The 18,399-nt window shown below is 40.4% G+C and overlaps 1 protein-coding gene across 1 annotated transcript in view; it reads left to right on the top strand.

Moving 5' to 3' along the window:
- The window catches only part of RDH10 (retinol dehydrogenase 10 (all-trans)), a 34,480-nt gene that overhangs the window by 3,344 nt on the left and 12,737 nt on the right, over nt 1-18,399 (top strand). The window lies entirely within an intron of this gene.

Below are 18,399 nucleotides of genomic sequence, written 5' to 3'. Positions count from 1 at the left end.
ACTGTTTCTCCTAAATAGGTCACATTAAACCTCGTTAATTTTTTAGCAACGGCTTAAAAACTTAATCTAGCTTTGTAAGTACTTATGTTGCTCACTAAACATCAGACCTTTTCTCTGAACCTGGAGAATTACTGTAATGGTATTTGTTTTGTTTTTAAACATGAGCTGCCTTCTCATATCCAAACTTCTAGAGATGAACATAAAAATAATGTGAGCTAACTCATATTTATGTTTCAACAAGAAAGGAGATTCCTAAGTCCAATTTGGGGGAGTATGTATGCTGCTGTGTGCACACCGTTGTGTGTTTGTTGTGTGCAGTGAGGGTAGGGAACAGAATTACAGTTCTTGTTGCTTCATAGGATCCATAAGAACAGGCAGCAAAGGAAATAAGGGGTGGCCCGGTGGATACAAGCCAGCCCGTCTGAAGAAGATGGCAGTACAGTTCATCAAGAATCTTGTGTGTTTGTAGTTTTGAGTAAAATAACCACCCACCATTTGAATAAAAATGCATGAAAATTATAGATAGGCTATAGTTTTCAGATTTGAAAAAGAGGAAGGATAAAGCTACCATGGAAACTCATTGATTTCAGTCAACCAGTCAATCTCAAAAATAATGTATACAACCATTGATAGAATAGTTATGAACCACAGACACTGGAGTTGATTCTTATGGTACCCTTTGACTTAGGTAATGTAAGATGTCAGTATCAGTTTTAATTACACAAAATATTCTGGAGTTTAGCTATCTTTATTACTTTTTCTGCATGATTATTTTGCTGAATTAAAAAAATTTCACAGCCATATTGCTAGGGAAAACCCATATTAATTTCAGTTAAACATCTGCTGTTGGTAAGTGCCATCAAGTCGGTTCTAACTCAGAGCGACCGTATATAGTGTTTCCAAGGAGTGGTTGGTGGGTTCGAACTCCTGACCCTGTAGTTCAAACCAACCTTGTGGTCCAGTGCTTTATCCCACAGCACCACACCAGAACTCCAAAAACACTTATAGTAGGAAAGCATTTTATCCTCTGGCACTGTAGGATAAGCATTGGACTGCTAACTGCAAGTTTGGCAGTTCAAACTCACCAGACACTCCTTGAAACCCCTATGAGTGGAAACTGACTTGATAGCACACGACAACAACAACAGGCATACTAAAAATGAGTCCTAAGTTTATGAATGTGTAAGGAACAGAAAATTTATATAGTCTTAGCTTTCGAAATATGCAGGCTATGCTTAATGTTAGGCTATTTCCTGATTTTAGGAAGATTATTCGGGAACAGAATCTGTGTACCTTCCTACTCACTGTGTTTTGAAATGTGACTTAACCACACAATTTAGGGAGTTCTTGGAAGCCTTGTCAGTTATGACGTCACTTCATATTAAAATATGGGTGGCTCCTGAATTCTCCAGCTGTTTTTCCCCCTAAGTATCTAAACTTAAGAATTTATTTTCAATATTGAGTCAGAAAACTCATTTTAGAGTTGGGAGTTCTGACTTCTTGGCCAAGATTTATAATCCTTTTAAAAAGCTGAGATCTAGCAACTAAAATGTAAAAGAATGCTCACTACAATTTTGAATGATTTTTGTTGGTTGAGGTGATATTGTTTTAAATGGTGTCATAAAAGCCACCAGAATTCAGCTTCCCTTCCCTTAATCTTCTGAGGTGGTAAATTTTCAAAGATGTATTGGCATGTGCTGTTTTCCTTCCAGAAAAAAAAAACAACAAAAAAACAAATGAGGGTGTCATTTATCTTGGCAGGGCAAAGAAGTTGCTCCACACATTTTAGAAAGTAGATCACCTTAGCAAAGACTTGTTCAGTCCTTCAAACAGGTCATTTTGAGCCAGATTCCTAGGAGGCAGCAGTTAATACCTGTTTTCCTAGAAACACAAATAGTGTGTTGATCCTGACTTATAGTAGAAATCATGCTCAGTGAAATGAAGAAGCATGCAGAATACTCACCTTCCACTCAAGAACTGTGTGAGTCCACTTCTAGATGATTGCTCTTACTATTCCCCCTGCCCAGAATGCCCTCTTCCTCCACTCCATGTGCCTTATAAGTCCTAGCTCAAGTTCTCAATAGACCCCACCCTCCCCACTGCAGGGCTTTCCTAGCATTTTTGGATATTAGAGCTGTAAGAACTTTAGAGACCATCTTGTCCAACCTCTACTTTCTGATGAAGGCAGCAGTAAAATGCGTAAGACTTTTTCTTTTCTTTAATCTCTTGCAGCGTTTGTTGTCATTCTCATCATGGGGGAAATAGCATGTGTCATTTGGTATAAGTTTAAAAAGCCAACCCACTGCTATCAACTCCATTCCAACTCATAGCTACCCTATACAAGGTTTCCTTACGGGAACAGAAAGCCTCATCTTTCTTCCGCAGAATGCTGGTGGGTTTGAACTGCCCGCTTTGTGGTTATCGGTCCTGCAGCACCAAGACTCTGTTTTATATACGTTGTGGATTGTGGTGGTTGTTAAGTGCTGTCAAGTCAGTTCCAACTTTTAGCGACTTGTATAGATAGGGTTTCCAAGGACCAGCTAGTGAGTTTGAAGTACTCTTTGGTTAGCAAGTCCAGTGCTTATCCTACAGCTCTACACCAGGACTCCTGAGTATGTATGTATTTATTCAGAGTACACTGTTGTCTACATTGGGATGCACATACCCTACATACCAAAGTATATGGCAAGCTGTTTGAAGGTTATTTGTTAAATACATCTGTTTTACCCTGTCTGGCACAGAACTCTAATCATAAATCACTCAGTAAGTGTTTGATAATGCCAGCTAGGTATTATCAAGCACTGAACAAAAAATACCAGCTTAGCAGATAGCACTATTTGAACCCTAGACGTTGGTGTAACTGTAAGGTCTGTGGTTCAAACCCACCATCAGTTCCTTGGAAACCCTATACAGGGTCACTATGAGTCAGAACCAACTCAAAGGCACTTAACAACAACTACAATAATACAGGTTAGGTTTCTTCGTAAATATTTAGAAGATAACCTACACAGAAAATGCTCACACAGGTTGGTGTTCAAAAGGTAAGCATTATGTTGGACTAAGCCAAGCTATGTAAGATTGATGATGTTTCAAATGGGTGTTGGGTTATATTCATTATTGCTTGTAGCTCCTGTTGTTTTACTATACAATTTTTTCACTTCCTTGTCCCACCTGCATGCATGTTTTTAATATCACCTGTTAGCTCTGCTCATTGGTGTGATGTTAGTGACTTTAAGAAGTCTGGTGTTGATATAACCATTTGAATCAAGCTCAAGTTGAAGGCACTGCTAGGCTTCAAGGGGAGAATCCCTATAGCACTTCCTTCCTTGCCTCAGCCACATGCCATTTCCATGACTCTGTCGAAGTTTTCACACTGCCTGGCGCTATATTGCACAGCCCTCCAGTCTGTTGGGACCCTTCATCACCCCGTGTTCTGCTCTCACTGTTCTCCCAAGAGCAAGGTTGCCTATTAAGTGATTGTAGTCAATGTAATCTGCTGGGAAACACTTAGGGTAGCATTGTGACGAGACCATGGAGAATGGATGCAAGATAAGTAAACCAGTTGCCATTGAGTCAGCCCTACCTCATGATGACCCCATGTGTATCCGGGTAGAACTACGAGCTCCATAGGTTTGTCAGTGGCTGACTTTTTGGAAGTAGATTGCCCGGTCGTAGGTATCTCTGGATAGATGCAAACCACCAGCCTTTAAAGGAAATGCTAGCTGAGCATGTTAATCGTTTGTACCACCAAGAGCTTCCATATGCAATGTGTTGTGCTATCAAGTTGGGTCCGACTCATTGTGGCCCATACAGGGTTTCAAACTTGTGGTTCAAACTGACCTTAGAGTCCTATGCTTATCTTACAGTGCCATACCAGAATTCCAAAAGCTATACAAATGCAATATAGTGCATCCTAACTCTTGAATGATCATAGAAATCATTCACTTAGGCTGTTTTTGTGTCTCAGATGCAGAAAGCTGAAAAGAACCCACTTTATATGAAAAGTTGGCTCCATACAGGATCTACAAGCCTGCGTTTTCCAAAAATATTATTGCTTCACTTTTTTTTTTTTTTTTAATGAGAGTGACTAAAATCTTACCTTGCCTTTTCTAATAGCAGAAATTGATCTCTAGTTGTTGTTTTTTGTTTTTGACTAAAGAACTTGTTTGTGAGCAGCAAATTGTTCCCTGATAAACCAAAGGGGGAAGCAAAAAGCATTTTATGTTCTAGAAGAAATTTTGCATGGTAAAGGACTGAATCTGTCAAATAGCTAGTAGGTAATTTACTCCTATTGATATGGTAGTCAGACAAGATAATTGGTAGTTAATTAATAGGCCACTTAACTTAAAAGGTTTCACAGTTTTAAAATACTAATTACTGAGTTAGGCATTTATCTATATCCAAATGTCTAAAGTCTATTTAGTTAAAATCCATCCAGGAGAAGTAAAAGCCCACCAGTTGGATCTGAGTAATGTAGCACTTAAAGACATTAGTGCTCGGGTTGTGCCTCATATCACAGAAATGTCCTTAATCACGAGTGTCTAAGTTCTTATGTGATTTACTGGGTTTTAATCTCAAACACTGTAGTCCTCTGTTCTCTAGTTAGGGAAACCTAGTTTTGTCCAAGGCCTCTTAGATTTAGAGTTAGAAAAAAACAAAAATCATGTCTCCAGTTTTCAGATAAAACTAACTGGGCAGTAGTTCCTCTTCTGTAACAGAATACTAAAAATTGTAAAACTGAATATTTTAGAGAGTATTGCTTCACATCTCTTAGAATGTTGTTGTTAAGTGCCCTCCAGTCAGTTCCAACTCATAGCCACCCTGTATAGGGGTTCCCAAGGAGTGGCTGGTGGGCTTGAACTATCAACCTTGTGGTTTACTAACCAGTGCTTATCCTACAGAGCCTCTCACCAAGACCCTATCTTAGGATAGCACTGGGAAGATGGAATTCATTTGTCTTGGTCTGAATTGTGTATTGACACTGGGTTAAACATACTTCATTTTGTTCTTATATAATGCACTGATGCGTTAACAGTTAAAACATGAGTAAAGCATATTTGTTTTACTCTAAGCAACTGCTTGGATATTTGGGACTATGTACCTGAAAGCATTGTTTCATAGGCTTCTTTCCTAACACAAAATAAGATCACATGCCTGTTGAACTTTGAATTTCTCTATCTATAACATGCTAGTAAAATCAAAATCTCTGACATAATGAAATGTCATGTCCCGTAATTGATGAGCAAGACACTAGATCCTATATCATGTCAAAAGCTTCCCGACATCTTCTGTGTATGTTCTAATCTGTGCCTGATTATCTCAGTTTAGAAAATAGTGCTGAGTAACCAATATCATAATTTTTGTGCTATATGAAAAAATAGCAGTGGACTTCTAAATGTCACATTCAGTGTGTGGCTTGATGTTTCTACAGAGAGTGACCCTGACAATCTCCTTGAAACTCTAGTCCTTTAACTTCTATAACATGCCCACCTTTCTCCCTCTTTTTCACTTGCTTTCCTAACGCTCTGTCTCCCTACCCCTGAAATGCAAGGATTCGTTCATAGTCCATGCTCACACCTCTTCTCACTGGGCATCTCAAGCTGGATAATCAAACTAGTTTCTAGGGCAGGTCCCAAATCCATACAACTCTCTTGGCTGTTCATGAATTCTTTGATGTGGCCAATCATCAGGCTTAGAAACATCAGCATTGTCCTGAATTCCCCTGCCCACCATACATTCATGGTCACCTAGTCCCAACTGTCCTGTTGCCACCATACACTTTAATTCCTTCCTTTCCACTCTTACCTCCTACTGAGTCCCTTCATCACCTCTTGCCTGCGCTCTTGAAAGAGCTTCTGAACTTCTTTCCCTGTTTACAGCATTTGCTCTCCCACCTAGGGTTGTCTTAGCCAGACTCAAGTTTGTTATATGCCTGCTTAAAACCTTCGCATGACCATATCATGCCTAATGTATGAAGCCCAGACTCATGAACTTGACATTTTAGATCTTCCCAAAGCTGATCTCTGCCTACTTTCCCAAGCTGCTCACCTGCTCCATTTCCTGGTGTATCCTGAAGTCCAGCCAGCTGGACTTGCACAGAGCCATGAAGAAACCTGCAAAAAAGAGCTTCTGCTTGCTCTTCTACCAGTAGATTATTGTTTTAATAGGAGACAAAAGGCATTGAATGGTTCCACCAAAATAAATTACTGCTGCTGAGAGAAAACGACAAATTCATGTTGGCACAATAAATAATATCTTTATACGAGGGAGCTTCAGAAAGTTCGTGGAAAGATGGAATTAAAAGATAATTGAATTTTTCCACAAACTTTTTGAAGCCTTCCCAAATATTAAGCATAAGGAGCCCAGGTGACACAAGCAGATTGCGATCAGCTGCTAATGTAAAGGCTGGTGATCTAAAGATTACAGCCAAGAAAAACTTAAGGAGCAGTGTGGCACATGGCATTGCCATGAATTGGGAGCCAAGTCAGCAGCAGCTGGCAACAACAATATATTAAGTAAGGGTGGTAATCCCTGTAGAATAGTCAACAGCTTCTTGGTATGGGAATGGTCTTTCCTTGTTAGAGCCTGCAGTGAGTTGTGGTATTTAGCTTGATGGCTGGAAGCAAAAGTGGCATTTGTTCTCTTCTCCCTTGTTTTTTCTAGGTCGCAGGCTTTATCTGCTATCTGCCCACGTAGAAATTAATCTCCAGGACATGTCAGAGTGGAAGCCCTCTTTAACCTGTGCTAATGCTAACCCTGATTGAATAGCTTGTTCAGAGCGGCTGAATGGAGAATGCCCCAGAAATACTGAGCCATTCACAGCAGGATGGTCACTGAGGGTCTGGGGAAGAAGCACAGATCCTGTGGTTATTAGCTTAACAGATCACACTCTTTCCATTTACTCTCATCCCTTAAATATATTTCCACTCTAATCATTTTTCAGATTTTCAAGGTTTTGGGCAAATTCCAGTAAATTGATTTCAGTAACTTGAACATATCTAAGCATGGCAATCAGAAAATTTCTTTCAAGCAATTTAATAACCTCACTTGGGAATTAGAATACTTTTTTATATATATAAGTTTCTTCTTGCATTAAGGAATATTAATAGCAGCATCATATAAAAATTCTGCTTTTGTTCTTTGAGAAACTACAATTAAGCCTGTTTTAATTACGTTAAGTAGCCAATTTGCTTCTGCATAATTTAGATATCTGCCCATATGGATGAGTGGATAGATGACATGCTTAGAGTTTTGGTTCATTCTGGTATGCTTAGTCAATAATAAGACACGTGACTACTGTGTGGTTGTAGACACCAGACGTGGGAGGGTCTATTCAGGTCTCTGACAGTTCTGAATATGTAGGATAATTTTGGACCCCCAAACTGTACTCTGAAGAAATTCCACTAGGGGGTGTACTGGTAGGGTGGATCTGCATCTTATTTCTTTCTACACACACAACCTATATTTTTTGGGGGGAAAGGGCCTTTTGTAGCTAATCTTTGGAGTATTACAAAATCTAATAGACAATTCCCCTGAAGTTTTTAAACCAAACAGTAGTTTAGTTTAGCTAGTAAATAATGTCACCATTGAGTATTTTGCTCTTTTAAGATCTATATGGGATCAAATTAATAGCAGCAACTCCAAAGCAGTGAGTTGATATTAATGGGGAAAGAATGACTCAGAAAAGGAGAGTGAGAATGGTTTGGTAATTTGAAGACTAATTCATGTCGCTGAATGGTACATACGGAAACTATGGCATTGGTGTATGTTCTGTGTATATTGTCAACAACAAAAAGAAAATTACTTTAAAAAAAATTTTATCTAATAAAACCAAACACTACCGTAGAGTCAATTTCGACTCCTAGAGACCCTCTAGGACAGAATAGAGCTGTTCCCTAGGGTTACTGAGACTGGAAATCTTACAGGAACAGCCAGCTTCATCTTTCTCCCTCAGGGTGGCTGATGAATACGAATTGCTGATCTTGCAGTGAGCAGTCTAACTGGTAACCCACTATGCCACAGTGCTACTTTTGCAATCTAATGTTGTTAAGCACCGTCGAATTGGTTCCCATTCATAGTGACCCTCTCTATAGGGTTTCCGATCAGCAGCTGGTGGATTTGAACTACTGACCGATAGCCCTTAGGAAATAAGGAATTGTTTCTTCTCAGCTGAATGGTTTATGACTAATATTTTGAGCCTATAACTCCGGGATCAGGTTAAGATATGGTAGTCTCTTGGACTGCAAGGTCAGTTTGAACTGTAAGATCAGTGGTTCAAACCATTAGTTGGCCCTCAGAAACCCTAAACAGGGTTGCTATGAGTTGGAACCGACTCGATGTCACTTAACAACAACAATCTCTTGGTTCAATTAGTGATTTCTTATCTGGAGTAGATTTTGACTCTTGGTAACCATATAGGACAGAGTAGAACTGCCCATCAGGTTCTCCAGGCTGGAGTTTTATGGAAGCACACTGCCACAGCTCTCTGCAGAGTGGAGTGACTGCTGGGTTCAAACCACCAGCCTTTTGAATAGTAGTCCAGCGCTTGACCACTGCACCACCGGGTGCCTCAAAAACTAGTAGGTTGTTGTTAAGTGCCGGTTAATCTGTTCTGACTCATAGCAACCCTGAATAGTTTCTGAGGAGCGGCTGGTCAGTTTGAACCTCCTAAACCTTTCTTGGGAAGTCCTGGTGTGGTGCTGTGGGTTAATGCGCTGGACTGCAAAGTCAGTTAGAACTGCAATGTCAGCAGTTAGAGCTCACCAGCCACTTCTTGGAAACTCTATACAGGGTAGCTATAGGTCGGAACCGACAGTACTTAACAACAACAACAAAACCCTTCCTTATTGCTTGTGTTAATTAGCCTCAGAGCTCCTTTCAGGTAGACCCCCTTGTAAGCATAACTCAGAGGGCCAACTCTCGGTTTTTTTCTTTGAAAATATACAAATATGTAATGTAGATAGGTAAAGCACATAGTTGGCCGCTATATATTGTTGTTTTTGGGTGCTATCGAGTCGATACTGACTCATAGCAACCCTACACACAACAGAACAAAACACTGCCCAATCCTGGGCCAATTCACAATTGTTGCCATGCTTGAGCCCATTGATGCTGCCACTTTGCCAGCCCATCTCGTTGGGGTCTTCCTCTTTTTCTCTGACCCTCCACCTTACCAAACATGATATTCTTCTCCAGCTACTAGTCCCTCCTGACAATATGCCCAAAGTATGAGAGACAAAGTTTGGCCATCCTGGCCTCCAAGGAGCACTCTGACTGCACTTCTTCCAACACAGATCTGTTGGTTCTTTTGGCAGCCCATGGCACTTTCAGTATCCTCCTCCAACACATAATTCAAAAGCATCAATTCTACAGTCTTCCTTATTCACTGTCCAGCTTTCACATGCATATGAGGTTATTGAAAATACCATGGCTTGGGTCAGGCACACCTTAGTGCTCAAGCTGACATCTTTGCTCATCAACATTTTAAAAAGGTCTTGTGCAGCTGATTTGTGCCCCTATATGTTGTTGTTAGTAAGTGCCATCGAGTTGATACCAACCCATAGCAACCCTCCCTGTATAGGGTTACTAGATGTTGTTATTGTTAAGTGCCATTTAGTCGATTACGACCCACAGCGACCCTGTATAGGGTTTCCAAGGAGCAGCTGGTGAGCTTGAACCACCAACCTTGCAGTTCAAATGACTTTGCAGTCTGATGAATTAGCCCACAGCCCCACACCAGGACTCCAGGGTTTCCATATTGTTGTTAAGTGGGTTTCTATATAGTAGCCTTAAAAAACTTACCTTGCTGTTACGTTACTTAGCACTTAGTTAAGATAGCATTGTTCAAATTATAGTTAGGCAGTGTATGACCTTAAAGGTTTTATCAGGTTTACGAATTTTAGTCACCTGGATCTTGCCCTGGAAACAAGTTCTACTCTAGCTTTATACAGGCATGTAGGCTTATATCATGACATCATTCCCAGGGAGTCCAGTGTGAACCACATGGTCGATGGTTCCAGCTCACCAGCCACTACTTGGAAACCCTATACAGAATCACTGAGGGTCAGAACTGACTCAAGAGCACTTAATAACAACTACAACAACCTTTCCATAGGAAAGATTGCTAACAACATATTTTACTTGATCATCCCCAGCATGGCCCAGTCTTGAATTCCTTTTTCTTTTCTACATTATTTGTCAATTCTCTTAAAACCCAAGTTCACACCTGTCAGGGACCATTTTTCTAAATGCTCTGAAACGAAAATTAAGTGAGCCACAGGGAAAAAAATGGAATATCCTTTCATAATGATCATAAAACTTTCAACACCGCAGCAAATGCTGCTAGAATATTTAACAAGTAAGGGCAATTACTGCTGCAACCTTGAGTGCTGTCAAATTAACCCAACTGACAAGTCACTTACCATGAATTCACATTTGGAAACAAAACATTACTGGTTCTGTGAAACTTTCAAAGACACTCAAATGTGTGAAAGGTGGTATCGTTGTTAACATTGTTTTTTCGGTTTGGGGGAAACCACAGTGTTCCTCTCATTTGCTGCTTGCATAAAATGTGAATTTCTTGCCTTTCCTTCAAATAGCTTAGTTCTGAGATTTTTGAATATTAACATGGTTCAGCTTGTTAGTGTTATTCTAAACAATGGGCCTCAAAATAACACTTCTCAAATCCGTGTAGCTGGGAAAATATTTGTGGTGTCACTTATGTAAGCACATGGGTATTTTGAGGACAAGTGAAACTTAAAATTCAAAGCCTGAATTTTCCCACCTGCAAATTGTAATTAACATACTGCCCCCAACTGATTTCTCAAGGATTTTAAAAACAGGATAGTCTACAGTCTCATGGGAAAGAGAAACCTAAGGTATAATGTTTGAAAATAATTCTGTATTAACTTTCAGTATTTTGTGTTTGCTGGACTCTTTTCCCTCAAGCAGTGTGATTTATATTTATATTAAAAACAATTGTTTCTGCACCTAGTAAAATAAGACTGAAGGAAGAGGATTAGAAAAGGAATATATGGGAGAGAATGTTGTTTTTGTTTGACAACATCATCTAGGTTTTTGGATGGAAACAGGTAGGCAGCTGCAAGTTAATTGCCAGCTGTTTGGTTTTAAGGCTTCTCCTAGTGCTCAGTATTGGGTTTTAGCCGGGAGTGGTCTGGCACTCCACAGAGGGCAGGGAAAACTGGGAGTCATACATAGTAAGAACCAGGAAGTGCAGGAACTTGAAGCAACAACATAACCAAAAATAGATAGCCCTTATAACCAAAATAGCCTATAAATGGATGCTTAATGAGCTATGTATGCATTCACTGTACTTTTATATAGCACTTAAATTTTACAAAGCTGTTTCATAAACACTCTTCTCTCATTTGAGCCTCATAGTAATTCTGAATTAAGTAGGACCATTATCCCTGTGTTTATGGGTGAGGAAGCAAACCTAAAGAGGTTATAGGACTTGCCTAAGGTCACCACTAAGGAAAAGAGAAGCTAGGGCCCAGACCCTCATCCTAGCCGGATTAGACCCTGTACCAAGAGGTATCAGGGCTGCATGTTAACTTTGAAAGTCCTCATATAACAGATTTATGCTTTGACCCTGTGGTGTAATATAAGATTTCATCTTTAATTTTTTGTTCTGTTTTTATTACAGTGCCTAGTTTAGCAATGACTGATTGGTGGTGGTAAATGCTGTCGAGTAGGTTCCAACTCATAGTGACGTTGTATAGGGCTTCTGAGACTGCAGATCTTTATGGTAGCAGAAAAGTCTCATCCTTCTCCTGAAGAGCGACTTGTGGGTTTGAACTACCAACCTTGTGGCTAGCAGTCCAGTGTTCATCCAAAGCCATCAGCTGATTAGCCTTAGCTTAGTGTCTCCAAAAAGTTTATTCCATAAATTAGAGCACATGCAAACTTCTAGCTTAAAGAACCAGTGCCACCCTAGAGTTTTATTACTAGAACCCAACCCAACTGCTTTTCTATATGCGTCTTCTGTAATTCTCACAGTCCATATCCGAGGTGGTATTGAGAACAGTGTAGTGTATCTTCCTGCCTTCTATTCCTATTCGCATGTCAACATTAACAAACTGGGCAAGAAAAAAGTAATGAATGAAAAGGACTTTTTTTTAGCAAGGGCTGACTGAACACATTTCTATAAATACTTAGTACCAGAGTTTCAATGACAGTGTTTTTTAACTTATCTCCTAGAAAATGTAAAGTCTGTTCTATAATCTTACATTATTGGAGAAGAATATTGAAAGTAATATGGACTGCCAGAAGAATAAGCAAATATGTGTTAGAAGAAATACAGCCAGATTGATCCTTAGAAGCCAGGATGGCTAGACTTCGTCTCTCATACTTTGGACATGTTTTCAGAAGGGACCAGTCCCTGCAGAAGGACCTCATGTTTGGTAAAGTATTGTTGTTGTTGTTGTTAAGTGCCGTTGAGTCGATTCTGACCCATAACGACCCTGTATAGGGTTTCCAAGGAGCAGCTGGTGAGCTGACGACTTTGCAGTCTGGCGCAATGGGAAGACCTTCAACAAGATGGGTTGGCACAGTGGCAGCAGTATTGGGCTCAGGTGTAATGATAATTGTGAGGATGGCCCAAGATTGAGCAGTATCTCATGGAATCAGAATTCCAGATAGCTCTGCCAAGATTAAGCAGTATCTCATGGGATCCAGATAGCTCTGTAAGCTTTGTCTATCTTTCAAGTTGCTGTTGTTGATTTGATCCTATACACATAGTTCTTAAAATAGCACTTAGTACTCAAGGCAGACTTTTTCTTGTTTTGTTTTTGTTTTTTTACTAGTTATACTAATAGATTATTTGGTTTTAAGAAGATTCCAGAAAATCTGGACTCCATGAGAATTTGAAATTCTGTTCTGTATTGCCTTCTGATTGGGATTCTTTTATAGAGTCCTTGAGCAAAATGTTTAGTAATGGTAGATTTAGTAAGCAGATCACTGAGCCTGTCTTCATCTTGAAAACTAAACCTGCAGAGACTCAGTGAATGAGAGGGTAAAGTTTTGATATGTTTTAGATGTCTTACTGAGAGCTTGTTCCATTGAGGGTCAGGGATTTTAGTGCTGAGAATGGATCTAGGGCAAATACATGTACAGTCAGTCCATACACTCCAGTGGTTCTCTACACAAAGTATTGAGGGCTCTTGATGTTTATTTAAACCAATCTTTATCTGATCAGTGTGGGGAAGTAGGGGGAGTTGAGAATGGGGCCCCTAACCTCTTAATATCCTGGTTCAGGGCACATGGGTAGAGATAGAAGGGAAAGAGATTAGTCTGTCTATTGTGAATTTCTAGGAGAACTTGATCGGAAGCCAATTCGGATTTAGAGTAATAGACTCTAGCGCCATTCTTTTCATGTGGTCCAGTGTGTCACAGGGAGAAAGATGAGGCTTTCTACTCCCGTAAGGATTTACACCCTCGGAAACCCTGTACAGGGTCGCTATGGGTCGGGACCGACTCGAAGGCACTTAACAACAACAACAATAGTGTGTCACAAGTGGGGACAGGTTCAGAAGACCAACTGCCAACCTCTCTTCTAGATCTGCTGAACCATACTGTATTTTACTTGGATCTTCAGGTGATTGTTAATGTATGAAAGTATGAGGAGAAATGGCTCTTGAACACTTTTCTTAACCACTTTCTCTGTTCTCTTCACCACCCCTAGCTCTCTTTCATTCCTGAGCAAGCTAGCCCTTTAGAAATCGTAAAGCCTAGGAAAATGTCAGACCAGATCGAGAGTGTTTTTATATATATAAGTTCAGCTCCACCTTCTAAAAGAATCAAAGTGCTTATCCTCGTTTTTTAGTGCTGCCATAACAACAACAAAAAATATCACAAGTGTGTGGCTTTAAAGGACAGAAGTTTAGTTTTACACAAATCCATAGACTGAAAGTCCAAATCAGGGTCTCAGCCTTGTCAAATCTTTTTGTAGGTGTCTGCTAGTTTCTGGCATATAAATGGATCACTAAATGGTGCCTGTACCTATTCTGCTCTTCTGATATGACACCACTCAGGATGAATTAGGTTTAGGGCTCACCTTGCTCTGGTGTCACCTCATTAACATAACAAAAGAAGCTCTGATTTCTAAGCCAGGACGTATTTACAGATCCAGGGGTGAAAACTTCCACATTTCTTTCTTTTTCCAGTGAGGTGGGGCAGGGAGGGAGGCATAATCCAATTTGTAGCAGTGCCTTTTAGCTCAGTTTTCACGTTTGACCTGTGCCTAGGGTGGAGTCTCCTCAACCATAAGCTTCATGGCAGGAAGTCAGGGCCATGCATAGAAGACCAAAATGGCTGTCTGGAAATTAGTGCCTCCAGGAGAGAGGGAGCTCACCTATCTTGCTGTCACCACCACCACCACCAGCTCAGTGACTAGCATCGTAGACATTGAATATTGTGGAGTATTGGAAGGAATGGGGTCGCCACATACTAAACTGTGCTTAAAAGAAAGCTTTCTTTTCAGTTCTCAGATTTACTAGTAATCCTTTGAGTGCTTTAGCCAGAACTATGATTAAGAATTGATTAGTGCTATCTTCTATTATACTTTAATTTGGTTCTTCTGTGAAGAAGCTAGAACATCCTAGACTAGCTATTGTTGTTGTTGTTATGTGCTGTGGAGCCGGTTCCGACTCACAGCGACCCTGTACAGGGTTTCTGAGGCTGTAAATCTTTACGGGAGCAGAAAGCCTCATCTTTCTCCCGCGGAACAGCTGGTAGTTTCGAACTGCTGACCCTGAGGTTCACAGCCCAATTCGTAACCACTATGCTACCAGAGCTCCTTAGACTAGCTATTAGGGACCTGCATTATTGTCCTTTCAGGAGAGTTCCAGGTAGTATTACAGTGGTAGTTTCAAGATACTGATTTAGAGGCAGTCCCCAGGTTACTAACAAGGATCCATTTCTACATGTTTCTTTAAGTCACATTTTAGTAAGTTTGGAACAGGTGCATGTGGTTCTTATTTAGCCTTACTTTAGTGTAAGAAAGGATCCCTGGTGATACTGTGGGTTAAGCGTTGGGTTGCTATACACAAGATCAGTGGTTCAAACCTACCTGGTGCTCTGTGGGAGAAAGATGAGGCTGTGTGCCCTCATGCAGACTTAGATTTGGAAACCTTAAGGAGCAGTTCTATACCGCCTTATATGGTCACTGAGTTGCAGTCAACTCAAAGGCAGTGAATTTTTTGTTTTAATGCAAGAAGGAGCTCTGGTGGTACAGTGGGCCAAGTGTCTGGATGCTAACCAGAAGGTCAGCACTTTGAGGTAGTCTGCTTTTGTAAAGGTTTATGGCCTCAGAAACCCTAGAGAGTAGTAATACTCTGCCCAATAGGGTTCCTGTGAGTCAGACTTGATTCAACAGCAGTGGGTGCGTTAGTGCACGAAAAAGCTCGAAGCCTTTTGAGTGACTTAAAAGCTGCACATGCAACAAGTGAAGGAAGATGAGTGAGATGGAAGAATTGTTGCAAATAGAGATCAGTTCAGTCATTTCAAAGTTGTCCATAAGTCAAATGATCATAACCCCTGGGTCTATAAAAACTCAAAATGATGGCTTTTCCAGCCCAAATTTAAGTTGTGGTTGTTGGGTTTGTTTGTTTGTCTTCAGTGCAAATGTATTGCAAACCTAGAAAAGTCACTGTGACAAAACTAGAAGAAACTCATCACTGAACTACATGGAACTTGATTTGCTAATGTGTATGGAATCCTGGTGTGGTGCTATGGGTTAATGCACTTAACAACAGCAACAGCTAGGTTACTTCTTTCTGTAGTCCTGGTGTGGCACTGCAGAATAGTGTGCTGGATCACAAAGTCAATTTGAACCACAAGGTTGGTGGTTCAAACCCACCAGGAGCACCTCAGAAACCCTATACAGGGTCTCTATGGGCCAGAACCCACTCAGCAGCACTTAACAACAACATGTTACTTCCAGAGTAGCCTTCATAGGGACAAATCGCCTCCCCACTAACATTTGGCAAAGTGTGGAGACATTGTTTATCACAGCTGGTGGGAGGAACAGGTATCCAGTGGTTAAAGACCAGGAATGCTGCTAACCATCATGCAATGCACAGGACAGTGCCGCCTCACAACATAAAATTTCCTAGTCCAATTCTAAAACACAAGAAATTGTGTTTTAGAGCATTGGTTCTCAAAGTTAGCTATCTGTTAGTATCACTGGGGAATATTGTATCCCAGTGCCTGATTGTCTCCCACAGAAAGTCTGATATAACTGATACGGGATGTGGCAATGTCCCTAGACGATGCTAATGTATACCAAAGTTTAAGAATCAGTAACTGGACTTCCAGTTTGTAAACTTCATTAACAGGTTCATGAGAGCTATTTTAGTTTAAGAATCACTGACTTGACTTACACAGTTTGTAAACTTCATTAACAGGTTCACAAAGAGCTATTTTTGTTTTTGGTAATACCACCGCTTGTTGATCGGCCACCACTCACCTGTCAGTTTGTAAAACTGTGGTGAATTGTGTGCTGCTGTCATGTTAGAAGCTATGTGGACGGTATTGTAAACATCAGCAGGGTCACCCATGGTGGACAGGTCTCAGCAGAACTTTCCGACTAAGACAGACTAGAAAGAAGGAGAGACAGACCTTTTCTGAAAGGTTAGCCAACAAAAACCTTGTGAATAACAGCAGAACGTTGTCTGATACTGTGCGGGAAAATGAGTCCCTCAGGTTGGAAGGCACTCAAAATAGGACTTCCTAAAAGTAGAGTTCAACTGAGTTATGTGGCTGGAACAAGCAAAGCTTTTGGGATCTTTATTTGCTAATGGAATACAAAGTGAGAAGAAACAACTATAAGCATCCATTCATATTGTAATGTGGAATGTATGAATCTAGGAATATTGAAGTCATCAACAATGAACTTGAGCATATAAAGATTGATGTCTTCACATGTGTATGATGCTATTGAAAATACCATAGCTTGGGTCAGAGGCACCTTAGTCATCACAGTGAGACTTCTGCTCTTGAACACTTTAAAGAAGTGCAACAGATTCGCTTAATACAAATTTGATTTTTTTTGAATGCTAAGGAGCTCTGGTAGCATAGTGGTTACAAATCAGGCTGTGAGCCGCAAGGTCAACAGTTGGAAACTACCAGCTGTTCTGCGGGAGAAAGATGAGGCGCTCTGCTCCCGTAAACATTTACCGCCTCGGAAACCCTGTACAGAATCAGTATGAGTCAGAACCGACTCCACAGCACATAACAACAACAACATGTTGTCTTTGGAATCCTAGTGCGGCACTGTGGGTTAATGAGCTGGACTGCAAAGTCGATTTTAACTACAAGGTCGGCAGTTCAAGCTCACCAAATGCTCCTCAGAAACCCTATACAGGGTTGCTATGGGTTGGAACCAACTCACTGCTCTTAACAATAACAGCAACAACCAGTTGTCTTTGACAACTTTAATCTTTTCTCCATTTATCATGATGGTATTTATTAGTCCAATGATGAGGACTTTTGTCTTTTCATTGAGGCTTAACCCATACTGAAGGTTGTGGTCTTCAATCTTCATCAGTATTTTAAGTCCTCTTTGCTTTCAGCAAGCAGGGTTGTATCATTTACATATTGCTAATGAGTCTTCCTACAGTCCTGATGCCATGTTCTTCATATAATCCACCTTTCCTAATTATTTGCTTAGCATACAGATGATTAACTCTGGTGAAAAAATGCAACCCTGGTGCACGCATTTCCTAATTTCAAACCATTCAGTGTCCCCTTGTTCTGTTCCAGTGACTGCCTCTTGGTCTATGTACAGGTTCTTCATGAGTACAGTTAAGTGTTCCAGAATACTCATTTTCCCATTCTCCACAGTGTTGTCCATAGGTTGTCATGAAACCCTTTGCATAGTCAATAAAGCACAGGTAAGATTTCTGGTGTTCTCTACTTTTAGCCAAGATCTGTCTGATGTCCACACTGATATCCCTCATTCCACGTCCTCATCTTAATCCAACTTAAAGCACTTGGAGTCCCCATCAATGTACTGTTGCAGCTGTTTTTGAATTGTCTTTAGCAAAATTTTACTTGCATGTGATATTAATGATGATGTCCAATGATTTTCACATTCCACTGGGTCAAGTTCTCTTTGGAATGGGCACAAAAATAGGGTCTCTTCCAATCTGTTGGCCAGATAGCTGTCTTCCAGATTTCTTGGCATAGATGAGTGAGTGCCTCCAGTGCTACATCAGTTTGTTGAAATATTTCAGTTTGTATTCCATCCATTTCTGGAACCTTGTTCTTTGCCAATGCCATCAGTCCACCTTGGACATTTTCCTTCAGTATCATTGACTCTTAATCATATGCTAGCTCTTGAAATGATTGAATATCAACCTTTTATTTTTGGTATAGTGC

Source organism: Chrysochloris asiatica, unplaced genomic scaffold, assembly GCF_000296735.1.
Source record: "Chrysochloris asiatica unplaced genomic scaffold, ChrAsi1.0 scaffold00036, whole genome shotgun sequence".
NCBI lineage: Eukaryota > Metazoa > Chordata > Mammalia > Afrosoricida > Chrysochloridae > Chrysochloris > Chrysochloris asiatica.
Note: the sequence above shows the minus strand (reverse complement) of the source record. Positions and strands in the feature narration are given on the sequence as shown.